Below are 13,328 nucleotides of genomic sequence, written 5' to 3' on the forward strand. Positions count from 1 at the left end.
TGAGCTTGCGATATTGGGTACAATTAATTTAGACATGATTTTGTAAAAATATAGAAACAGTTGCAATCACAGATACAAATATGAAAAGGCACATTTTGAAGGATGCGATAATATATAGGGTTTATTTTTCTATACATCATGAACATCAAAACAATAAATAGAAACGACCTGTACTTTTCAACTCGACGATCCTAGCAGGAAAGTAAATAAACCCTTAGTTTGAATCAATAACAACATCCTGAACTGAATTAAAATGCGGAAAGAATAGGTTCTCATGGTGAAAAGGGACAAGTTTGTCTTTGCCGTGAGATATATTGGTAGACTTGAGCGATTCGTAATAACTCAACCGACGCATGACTCCTGCTAGTAGAAGACAAAAGATTAGACCGAATGAGTTTAGGCCTGTTTCTAATGACCCTGCCAATTTTAGTTTTCCGATCTGTATATTCCACATCCTTGCTCTCACTAGAGTACTATGGCTTATTTATAACTTCCCCTACTTAGTAATGTCTAGCTAATTGAATGTCTTTAAAAGTCGCAATAATGTAAGAAAAAGGATAGAATAAGCAATAGTGACATGTGAAAATTAAAAATAAAGCTGCGTTTCGTACCCACGTCAATAAAGAAAAAATATATTTATGTATATAACTTTTCTTGAACCAAACCATCCGAAAGTAATCCGAACAGATCAACTGTATTTAATCTGTATTCAAATTCAACTATATGTTCCTTTCTTTTTGTTCAGAGAAAGTCACTCCACATACTTTAGATATTTGACGTCATTTGTTAATGTTTTAATCACAGTGTATCACATTAATTGCCTTCGAATGGAATTGCTTGCTAGAGTTTTTCTAGACGAATGGCCTTCGCCTAGAAAAACTCTAGCAACATACGCCAAGGCACTGAGAAAATCGTTTCTGTATTCTCTTCTTTTCTTCTTTCTACTGCCGGTAGCAAACCGGAGAAAAAATGTGTAAGTATTTTTTGCTCCGGAGCAACTCCCGTTTTTCGTTTTTTGACAGCTAAACCCGAATCGAATCGATCCAAAATGGAGTCTCCCCAGTCTTCTTCCTAGAGCTATTCGTTGATAAAACATAGCTTTAAAGTGTTTTGTGCGTTTCTATGCTATTGAAAACGCAATGGATTTCACTTTGGTCACATCTAGCACCACATTTGCCTCCAACAGCAGCGCCATCTATAGCTTCAACGTATGTTGAAATATACAGGTAAGAGTACTTTACAATCTGTAACTGTATGAGTGTGTTCAACAATTTGTTTCGTCCACCTGTAACGGGTGGAGGAAAACAAAACGAAAAAAAACTTTTCGGTTGGATTATTTTCATGATAAAACCTAACCAAACGGAATTGTGCCTCTTAAGTTTTACAGCGACACAGAGCATTTGAAAAACATTATAAATGCTTTAAGTGAGCTATTTCAAATATTTAACACTTTCATGCCCAACTTTTTTCTCGTGCATGTAGGGTTTCAAAACTATTTTTCCTTGAAAACAGTGGGGTCAAGAAACACGAAATGCCTTTTTTCATAAAGATAGGTGGTTCCCTCGCAGTGCTAGAAGCTGCTTAATTTTTACCTTCCAATGCTCAATACAATTCTCCTATCATATTTACAATAATCTAATTACGTGAAAAACGTAACCAAAGACACTCTAAATTGATAAGTTTTATCAATTTTCAATATTATTGCAACATAAAGATATTGGAAAATTCATTTTCCGTCGTCAACATAAACTGTGCCTGGCACCACTGTTCCATCGGAATCCAATCAGACTAATTGCAATAACTTCAGTTCAAGAGCTTATTCTTGTAATTGTTAGTACTCAAATGAAAGGCAATACTCGGCAAACATGTCAAATGGTCCTAAGCGTAAATGAGAGCCTCTCTTTAATTACTTTCTCTTTTGACTATTACGGTGTCCTCATAAAACTTGTTTCAGGATATATCGAAAAACTGATTTCTACTAGCATGTTATGCTAAGAGCTAATGAACAAACGTATAAACGGCCGAGTAATTAGCAAAAGAGAAAGTAAACAAAAAGAAACTGTCATTTGCACTTAGGACCATTTGACATGTTTGGCTATAATAGTCACATTTATTTACCTTATTTGTTTTTGTGAGCAGATCTTGCCTCAATCACAAGTTATAGCTGTTTAAAATCGTTGTTGTCAACAAGCAACATGGGCATGAATGAGTTAAATAGACCTTTCTTGTCATACTCAACCCCTATTTTATTGATTTTTAATCCAAAGATGTAATATTTTTAGCTGCAAACAACAACGTGAAAATTTTTAGATACTTCCGGATTTTTTACGATCTTTCAAACTTTGAAGAATTGAGCTCTTTTCGACCGATCTCCCGAGCACTAATTCAGTTTCTTGGTTGAAAACAATTTCATTTGCTTTTGCCGTCTTTGTTTAATTATTTCCATTAAGTTTTGATGTAGTGTTTGTATCATGTGACGTGCACGTACATGAGCCGTAGAAAAGAATGTTGGATATATTGGACATCCTATGAATTTTAAGACACTAGCGCGTGAAATTTATGACAGCTAGTTTTCCTCGTTCACTACTACTCATACAGAATTTTGACAACAACATATGTTGTGCCATTTTTTATCGAAGCATTGGAAATTTCAATAGATTTGTGTGAATATTAAAAAAATGATATCCATAGAATGGCTGATATATTGAGACATTCACCGCAACATACACGCCGAAATAGCTCCTTACTAAAAGTTGCTCTAACGATGCCGCCAATTGTTGGTGTAACTAATACTTGTATATGCTATTTACGGTAGTAATAAGCCTCCAGTTTTGGTTTAACGCCACGATAATTTTAAAAACAGAATTTGATTACTAAGTATAGCTCATTAAACCCATTTTAGCAATTCTGTAAACTAAAAAGATTTTTTTAATTTTACTGAACGTGGTGAATTTGGCACCACTTGCATCTGGTATACTCAATAGACTGGTTCATTTTTTGACTATTAGCTAAAGTCTAGCTTGACTTCAAAACAAGTGGATTTTATTATTAATCATAGCAACCCTGTTTGAATAGCTCCATCGTTAAACAATTCTTGACAAACATATGATTACGGCTTAAAAGTCAACTGTCAAAATTCTCTTTGAAAAGAAATTCCAGACAAACCGTTACTCGCCAGTCACAGATATTGGTAGTAAACAAAAGAGAAAAGTTTTCTCTTTCATTAACTGCTATGAACTGTGTTTAGCCAGTAGCGGTTTGTCCGGAATTTCCTATCAAAGAGAATTCTGACAGTTGGCTTTTAAGCCGTAATCATATGTTTGTCGAGAAGTGTAAACTAGACTTGCCACCCACCGCTCGTGTATGGCAGATACAACTATTCAAATAGGGTTGCTATGATTAATAATAAAATCCCCTTGTTTTGAAGTCATGCTGCTTCTTTAGTTAATAACTTTTCTCAGCGAATTTTCACAAACTTACAATGTTCCACGAATGTGGTCAGCAGAAGAATACCTTTAGAAATATATAGTGTTCTCATGAATTGATTGAGGTGATATTTTAAGAATTTAATTTTTTTCGATTTTCCATATAAACTTTGAAATTTTTGGAGGGTCCGTAGACACCACACCGATCGGTACCAAAATTTTCAATAATTACTAAGGGTCATAAAAGGAATTAGTAAAGCCTGGTGGAGCTAAAAGTCAAAAATTGAACCAGTCTAATACTCAACCTACACAAAATGATACATAACGCGGAGCTGATTTCTATAATATGTATTATTTTCAATGTAGTCATAATTCATTCGTAATTAGGTAGAGTGAGCATATCCACTTCTAAGTCTGTTCCTAAGTAAATTGTATCCAAAAACTGCACATACTCAGCAGTAGGTAACAAAATCCACCAAGAAATTGGGAAGTGCGTTAATCAAATTCTACCTAGAAATAGACAAACATTATAGAGTTTGCAACCAATTGCTAGGTAATTTCTACTATGTTTAATTGCCGCAAAGTTCCACTGTATCGATTTTGCTGGCTATTTTCGGCAAATTTAAGACTAAGAAAAACGAAAGCAATGAAATTGAAAGACGTTTAGGTATTCTAAAACTAATCAGTTATAAACTTACAACGGAAAACTAAGCCCACGTGGTGTATTTGCGAGGGATCGAACAGGGCATATTTTTGGTGATGATACGGGTCAAAAGATCTATTCCTTCCTACGTCATTATACCAGATCTAAGTTTAAATACACCCACGAAGGATAGCTTCCCGCGTGCAAATACTGTAATCAAACGGCACAGCTTGGAAAACCGCAAGCGTTATATACTGAGGATAATACATCACAACCACTACCCACTACGGCAAACCAATCCGAAACACAATATTCATCAATTACCTGAACCAAAAAACCCCTGCCAAATTGGTGGCGGCCGTTCAGGTCATAATGGCCACTGTAGAAAGCAGCATGTAGCACCCCAACATCAACCGCCAGCACAATTAACGAGGAAGTTAATACCAATCGCATTGGGTTGGTTCACTCTGGTGACCCGTAAATAGGAATGGGCGATGTCGATGCGACTTTTTCAAAATCGATTTTTTCAGCTTGATAAATCGATTTTTTGCATTCGATCTTTTCGGTTGAATCGATATGGTGAAATCAATTTTTCTCTTAATATACCCACTGAAAAAACGCGATTTTTCTACAATCGATGTTTTTACCTCGAAAAATCGATGTTTTTACCTCGAAAAATCGAAAAACTTCATGTTGAGAGAATCGATTTTTTCGAAATAAAAGATCGATGTAGAAAAATCGATTTTATTTTTCAAAATACCCATCACTACCCGTATGTGCAAGAGGCAAGTAAGAGCATCTGATCCCCAGCACCAAGGCAGCATTAACAATGATGACATTTCTGTGACATATAAGTATTAAATGACGGAGTCCTGTTTCAAATTTTTGATAAAGCTTGCTCAGGTTTCTGAGAAAATCCTATTCATGTCTCTGATGAAATCTAACTCACGGTGGATATAAAAATCACTTCAGGATTCTGACGGAATTCTTCAACGAGTTATAATGAAATCTTTCTCAGAATTTTGATGAAATTCTGCAAATTGGATGTTTGCCCGCCCAATTAGAATTTTGATAAAGATGCCATCAGAATTCGTAGTAATATTTCATTAAAATCGTGAACAAAAAATATAAACATTCCGAGCAGAGTTCTATGACAATGCTATGTTGAAAGGGTAGTGTTCGAATCGTGAATAAGATTACAACAAAATACTTAACAGAATTCTGATCTACAAAAATTTTGAGATGGACGAGAATTATTCCACAAGAATTCAGAGTAGGAAAACGTAGAAAGAGACAATGCCCTCCTATGGAACGCTAAGACAGATTTCATCAAAAAGAGTTGGAATTGGAAAGGTGCCTCAACAGTATTTCGTTAGAATCACGCGAAACCGAACTCAAATGGTATTTTATGTGTCGAAACGGCAGTTTTTTTCTTGACCGGAAGTTAAAGAATTTTCAAATGAAATTTGTAACCATCTGAGGATCAGATTCTGAAGTTGGAGTTGGACATAAATACTGTTTCAAAGTTGAAGCGCTACCGAAGCATGCAATAAAAGAAGAATTAAATTCTTCATTTATTGATCAAATTAATGAAAAACTGTAAAATACAAAACTATATTTAAATATGGCTGCCCGACCTTCCCCTAATGATGCATTCGTTTGTTTCCCGCCAGATTTGATCATCAATGGTTTCATTACACCACAGAATAACAGACACACTTAAACAATTGTGCGATAGTAATCAAATCCATAACCCAATTTGTTTATATACGTTAAGCTTGATTCGAATTGGCAGTTGTCGTTTATTTGTGGTAAAATTACCCTCCATCTTTTAAATAATTAGAACGCAGTATAAGTAGAGACTATCCATGTTGTGTATGTATGGCTTGTAATTAATTATCTCATCAAATCGAACATTGCGACACAAATCAAATAAATAGCAAGCAAGAAATATAATAATGTAATTAAAAGTTTAACCGGTAAAAATTTCAGAGTCTTGCAATCCCAATTAGCGAATTTCAGTTTTCAAGTGAATGCTGAAAAAGGCGGGAGTTAAATCTGTTGGTGTGATTCCAACCCAACGCACAGAAAAACAGACAACCACACATACTATTACTCAGTCTATAGATTTCTCGCCTTTTTTTGAAAATGGCCAATAAACAAAATTTGGGATTTTCGTTTTATTTCATATTCAGGATCTCTATTCGAAGTATTATCACCTGTAAAAACCCAAATGCCATAAAAAACTAATTGAAATACATATGACTATGTTGAGTAAAAGTCCAATACTCGACAAACATATGATTACGGCCTAAAAGCCAACTGTCACAATCCACTTTGAATGGAAATTCCGGACAAACCGTTACACGCCAATCACAGATGTTGGTAGTAAACGAAAGAGAAAAGTTTTCTCTTTCATAAACTGTTGTGAACTGTGTTCGACCATTATATATTAGTTTGGTGTGCGATAATACATTGGCCGTTAACTTGAGGAAACGGCCAATAAACATATTTGTTTTGTTTTGGTTTTTTGGCCCCTTACTTTTTTCGTTTGAAAATGACTTAAACACAACCAAACATCATTTCTTATTATCGAGTGCTTTATTATAAAACAGAAGAAAGCATTTTTCTTAGCATTCTCTTTTTAAAAATCTCGAACCATCGAAGAAATATGCAAAATATAAAAACGACAATGCATTCAACTACCTAGCTAATTGAATTAACGCTTAAAACACATTGAGTATGTCCATAACTCTTTTTGAGACGTAATAAAATAAGTTTAGTAAAAGGCCAATAAATAATTTGACGTTTCAGCAAAGGGCCAAAAGTAAACGGCCAAAAAGCCACACGATTGAAGTAAAAGACCAATAAACTTTTTGATCGAAATCTATCGAGTTTAATATCCAGTAAGCAATGTATGCTTGTCAAATAAATAAAAAAAAACCGTACAAGGTGTAAATTGCTTCAATATCTTGATTGATAATCAAATTGGGACAAATCAGTAGAACTAGAACTTTTCTTGATCCTGTTTGTCTAATTTAATAATACTTTAATCAAATGCGCGTGAAATTATGCTATGAACATTTTAAATGTTCTCAGAATACTTTCTAAAACACAAAAAACATACATAATAGCCAACAGCCAAAAACCATTTAAAATTTGGCAAAGGGCCAAAAGTAAACGGCCAGTATGCTATACAGTGAAAGTAAAGGGCCAACAAACTTTTTTGAGCAAAAATTCCCTCAAATCAAGTAAAATCTCCAGAAATTATTGCATGTTGTCAAAGTATAGATCAAACTACAACGAATGTGTGCATTGTTTTGACAAAATTCGCCTTCGTCTTCAAATAGCAGATTGAAATATATTAGCAAAATTTCAAACCCATTTTACTCAATTCAGTCATTTTGTTTATTGGCCCTTTTTTTTAAAAAAAAAAAAAAGGCGTGATTTATTCTACCTTCGCAGTGCATACCTATAGATTATATCCCATGCGTGTAAATCATTTCGGTCTAAACCAACACATACAAACACCAGCATTTCCCTCTACCTACCTATGCTGTGCTTGAATTACCGGCCGCCGCTGTACATAAGCTTCATTCCTGACAGATCTTTCAACTGAAGAGGAACGCACCGCCAGCCGGCATATTTTAGATCAATTTTAATTAGCAATTCTGCTCAGTTAATTTTGCTAAGTCCTTCAATGAAGTGGATTCCACCGAGTGACGTCGTTATGTTTGATATTACTGGTAAGCTGCATCATAATTTGAATGGATTTGTTTCCAGGTTTATTAATTTTATCTTTATCCTTTTTTCCAGTTAGCCAAAATGTGGAAATTTTCGACACTCCAAAATGGCGTCCACAGTTGCAGTGGCTGACTAGATGCAAAAAATCATACATTTTGTGATTAGCGAGACAATGTGAAGCTATTTAACCGTTGTTTGCAGAACATAGTCCAAAGCTGGAATGGCCTCTGAAATTAATGCGTGGTGTCCACGGGACTAATTTTTGAGAATGCCGGTAACCACCGGGCATTGCAGATGGAAGTGAGTGAAAAAATGCTACAAATGGTTTCGAAAGGAGACATCATGGTAAAATTTTCTGGGTGAGTGCTTTGACGGCAATTTTTTTTGAGCAAATTGATTTCATTTTTGGAATCATGTCGTTGTAGATTGTAAATACTCCAAGTAATTTCCATGTCACTACCACAATAAGGATACAAGTAATTCGCTCTGATTATGGTGAGTTTTTTTTTAATACTCTTAACTGATTGATGTGTCAATCACAAATCCCATTGCAGTTATATCCACAGAAACGTTGCGTTTTTCAGTGCATCATTTACCGGACAAACTGCGACTTTATTTGCAGTTCGATAATTCCATCAGCAGTGCGAAAATAACCAAAGAACGCTAGACTAGCAGCGAACAAAACGTTTTCACATCCAAGTTTTTCGAGACGGACTGTTCTGGAAGTTCTCGTGTTACCTGTTTCGGCTACTGCATAAGAATCTGCCTGAAGTTAAACACTGGAGCGTCGCATCAAACAAGTAAATTAGCTTTAAGAACTAGAGATATGTCAGTTCCAGATAAGACGGAAGTAGCACAGTATGATAGAACAGTAAGAAGTGTTATTGTTGGTGCAATTTATTAAAAAAAAATCGGAACGTTTTTATCATGGTAATATTCACCATCATGTACGAACAGTTTCGAAACTTTCCAGTGTTAGGATATCGTTATTGATTTTGTGAGTTCGTGCTCATTAAGTAATTATGCAGTGTCAAACCTAAAAGGTGAAATGAAACAAGTTGAGTGGCAGGCGTCCAAAAGTGGGTAAACTACAGTCTCTTCACACACAGACTTGCGGAGAGTAAAACAGTTAAACACGGAAGATCCCATGAACTATGCATGGGCTTCCCTCTATAGTTCTAGACTATACAACTCTCACAAATCCCCTTATTTAGCTGAATTTTTTGACACACAGTCTGTGCGGGTAAACCACCTGAAGTTTCTTGAATATTCTATGGAACTACACGTGGATTACGTCGAACAGTTAAAAATGCAATGTCAATTTTGAAAAAAATGGGTGAATCTTTTTGGACGCCAGCCATTCAATTTGAGATTGAAAACTTCTCTAAATTTGACAACTCGAATTTGAATTTATATGGTAACAGTGTTAGTGTGAACAGCTATTATCTCCTATAGTTCCATTCGTCGAATGTATAATTTTTGATTACTACCCGGCTACAGTTAGTGTGAACGACAATATCTTTTTTATTCGTGGTGGTAATTTAACGTTTTTATTATCACTGAAGCGAGTTTCATACTTCATACGGTTCTTGAGTTAATCAAAATCAGTTCTCTCCGTCCAGTCAGCGTAAACACTGGAAGCAGTTTTGGTTACACTTCACTTTTGCTGGCAAGTTCTTTGCCTTTACGGTCGCCATGTTTCTTTAATGGTTCTACTTTTTGTACTGTACTAATGTTTTGAGCATGAGTTACCGCGAGTTACTGTATCTTTTCTGTGTCATTGTCACTTGTTGAAAGTGGGTCTTTTGGGTGCCGTTTCTGTTTATTATAATTGGTTGCTGTGCCGAATCCGCTTTAGGGTTGTATGTCAACGTTATAACGGACTGGCTGTTCTGATGCGAAAGGCAAGTTTTTTTAGGCACTCGAGTTTAATTGTTTTTGCTGGCTTGAGGTGTTGAGAATGTGGGTCTTGTTTTGAGGGTACGTAGCTCGCTGTTTAAGATTTGTATTAACTGTGAGAAACGTGCGCTCTTGGCCATACCACAATCAATCATTTTTTCTCATTTTATCTACTCATAGCGGTAATCGTTAGGGCTGTATACACTTGACAAATAAAACGCGTCGCTAGTATACAGCCACTGCACACAAAGATACCACCAACCGTAATTTCTATTTGAATATACGATTTAATCGTAATTTTAAAATTCTAAAATTCTTATATTCTATTTTAAAATTCTGAAATTCTAGATTCTTATCTTAAAATTCTAAAATTCTAGAGTTTTATTTTAAAATTCTAAAATTCTACAGTTTTATTTTAAAATTCTAAAATTCAAATGTTCTAAAAGTCTAGAACTTTACAATTCTCCAATTTGTGGTATCCGGACTCGTCCTGTCGCGGTGTGTTTGAAAATCTCTGCCACCGTTTCTCTTCCAGCAGACGCATAATATTCCTGTCTAGGAAGCTGCCTAAAGTCTACCTTGGCGTAAGTTTCGTCATCCTGTACCACGCAATGCAACTTCGTCTGCGATCGTTCACTGGTCCACTTGTTTTGCTTATCGTCACGATTTGACGTCACAACCTTCTTGTAGGTCGACAGTCCGGCTCGTTAATGTTCGTGTTTTGGAACGGCATCTACTCTGAAAGATATGTTACACTCTTAAACTGCTAACCATGACAGTTAAAAGTTTAAACACAACTCTTGAATGCCGATGGGCCGTCAAATACTCTAGTACTCCTATGTTCTTGCATAATCGTTAGAACCCTACCCACACTATTCTTACAGTAAACGGCATGTTATGACGGGTAGTCTTGAACAATGTTCGCCAGAATATATTTAAACCCGCCTAACCGCCTTTTTGTTTACTGGGTAGGCAAATAAACAAAACAAAAAGTACGCAGCCACTGCAAATCAACAATACCATCCACCGCAATTTTTATTTAAATATACGGTATACTCACAAAGCTCCCTCGTCGCCATTTTGTAGTAACCGGATTCGTGAGGGGCACCGGAATCACCCGAAGCATTTCATACTCCGTTCTGTTAATCACGATAGAGTTATAATTGTTCCAATAATCTGATGCGCTTCATATTTTATTAATGACAGTTGTCGAAGGACCGTTAATCCCGCTGTTCATCCTCCGTGAGTGGGTACGATCGCATCCTTCTGTATTTATGTAGCGTGGCATCTATTGTTTCTCTATGAACAATATAATTATCTCGATTAAACGGTCTTCTACGTATTCCTTCTCGCCCAATGCGTATTTCTTTTTCAAGCCATTCGTGTTCTTCATCAGGTTAAAGAATCGATCGTTCGGGGTGCTTCCCATCTCAGCTGTCTGCCCGTTTAATTGGATTAGCAACTCAGATAGCTGATGGATCTTCTCGTTGGCCTTTAATTCGGTTTCTACATCGTTTTCGCCGAAGAGAAAGCTCCATAGAAATCCAAATATTCCTTTGGAACGGCGAGATCGTGATTTCTCGTAATTAATTTCAGAGATCGCATAGTCGCATAGTTTATTGAAAACGTTCCGTTATTCATTTTGTTACGGGCACTTTAAAATTATCTTTCTGTCGGGCTTCGAGTCCTGTCACGGTCGCCATGCGGGGGTTTGATGGTTCACGTACTGTGCGTTTGCGACTATAGAATCACAAGTCCGTGGACCATTAAAACCCCCAAAGACTGCCTTCTAAGTGCATGAGGGTTTTCCTCAGCTCACGAGTTGTTGTTTCCCATCCTCGAATCTTTACCTAGCACTGCTGGAAGCCGATAGGCTGTCAAATGAAACGGTACGTTCCGGCATGATCGGTAGAACTCTCGGCACATAATCAAAAAAGTATTCAGCAACTGCAAAGCAACGATATCATCCATCGCAATTTCTATTAAAACATACGGTTTACTCACAAAGCTCCCTCGTCGCCAATTTGTAGTATCCGGATTAAACCTGTCACGGTCGCCATGTGGTACACGTTGCAGGTAAAGTTATCCACAATGCGTCCATCACTGGGTGATTGATCAACCCTTGTTACGTAAAATGTTAGAAAATCAACAATAGATTTCAATAGCAGTTTTTTCACTTTTATTACTGTAGATTTCACGAGTCTAATTTTACAAACCGATTCTTTTTTTACGATTTTTTTCCTTTTGACTATTATTCCTTTGGCAGCTTGCTCACTCATTTTGAACAAGCCAAACTGTGCTCAAGCGTCTTCATTTATCGTCTGGGCAGCAAATTTTAATGATTAGTTCTATTTATTTTTCTGCAATTACTCAGTTTTATTCAATTGCTCATTGCACTTGGAAGATTTTTGTTCAAATGTTCGTTGTTGACTCTTGGTTACATTTTAATCGTCTGCTCGACAATAATCTGCTTATTTTCTTCAAGGCTCAAAAAAACTAAGTCCTTGTTTGTGTGACGCTTTTTATCACTTCTTTTGCCGTAACAGCGTCTACTCTGAAAGTAATGTTATTCCTAAAACTGTTAAGCATAACAGTTAAAAAATCAAACTCAAATGTTGAATGCCGACGGGCTGTCAAATGACACTCTGGGCACATAAACAAAAACGTACGCAGCCACCACAAAACAACCATACCATCTATCGAAATTTCTATTAAAATATACGGTTTACTCAGAGAGCTCCCTCGTCGCCAATTTGTAGTATCTGGATTAGTCCTGTCACAGTCGCCATGTGGTACACGTTACAGGTAAAGTTATCCACAGTGCGACCATCACTGGTGATTGATCAACCCTTGTTGCGAAAAATGTCAGAAAATCAACAACAGTTCATTCAGTGCTGTATTGGAATTCAGCGCATTTGTTGTGCTTATCGTCACGATTTGAAGTCACTACTCTCTTGTAAGTCGGCAGTCCGGCTCATTTTTTACATTTATTAATACAAATGCGCGGATAACACTCGAGTCTAATTTTACAAACCGATTCTTTTTTTACGAAATTTTTCCTTTCGTCTATTATTCCGTTGGCAGCTTGCTCAATATTTTGAACAAGCCAATCTGAACTCAAGCGTCTTCAGTTATCGTCTGGGCAGCAAATTTTAATAACTAGTATAATTTATTTTTCTTTAATTACTCAGTTTTATTCAATTGCTCATTGCACTTGGAAGATTTTTGTTCAAATCTCGACAAACTTATGATTACGGCTTAAAAGCCAACTGTCAAAATTCTCTTTGAAAGGAAATTCCAGACAAACCGTTACTCGCAAATCACAGATGTTGATAGTAAACAAAAAAGAAATTTTCTCTTTCATTGACTGCTATGAACTGTGTTTAGCTGGTAATGGTTTGTCCGGGATTTCCCTCCAAAGAGAATTTTGACAGTTGGCTTTTAAGCCGTAATCATATGTTTGTCGAGAAATGTTCGATGTTGTCTCCAGGTTACCTTTTAATCGTCTGCGGAGTTTCCATTGTGGAAATAGAGCATTATTTCTGGAGGAAATCAAGTGAAAACACAATAAAAGGAAGCTCAGTAATGCACATCAACAGTAATCTACTTATTTTCTT

The 13,328-nt window shown here is 36.2% G+C and overlaps 1 long non-coding RNA gene across 1 annotated transcript; it reads left to right on the forward strand.

Annotated features, from left to right (window-relative positions):
* Positions 1–7,677: 7,677 nt before the first annotated feature.
* On the forward strand, positions 7,678–9,959 carry LOC131682055 (uncharacterized). Its single transcript, XR_009304018.1, has 4 exons — positions 7,678–7,814; positions 7,885–8,171; positions 8,238–8,307; positions 8,367–9,959. It is a non-coding gene; the product is annotated as an uncharacterized LOC131682055 (long non-coding RNA).
* The last annotated feature ends 3,369 nt before the right edge of the window (positions 9,960–13,328 follow it).

This window comes from Topomyia yanbarensis, chromosome 2 (genome assembly GCF_030247195.1).
Source record: "Topomyia yanbarensis strain Yona2022 chromosome 2, ASM3024719v1, whole genome shotgun sequence".
NCBI classification, from domain to species: domain Eukaryota; kingdom Metazoa; phylum Arthropoda; class Insecta; order Diptera; family Culicidae; genus Topomyia; species Topomyia yanbarensis.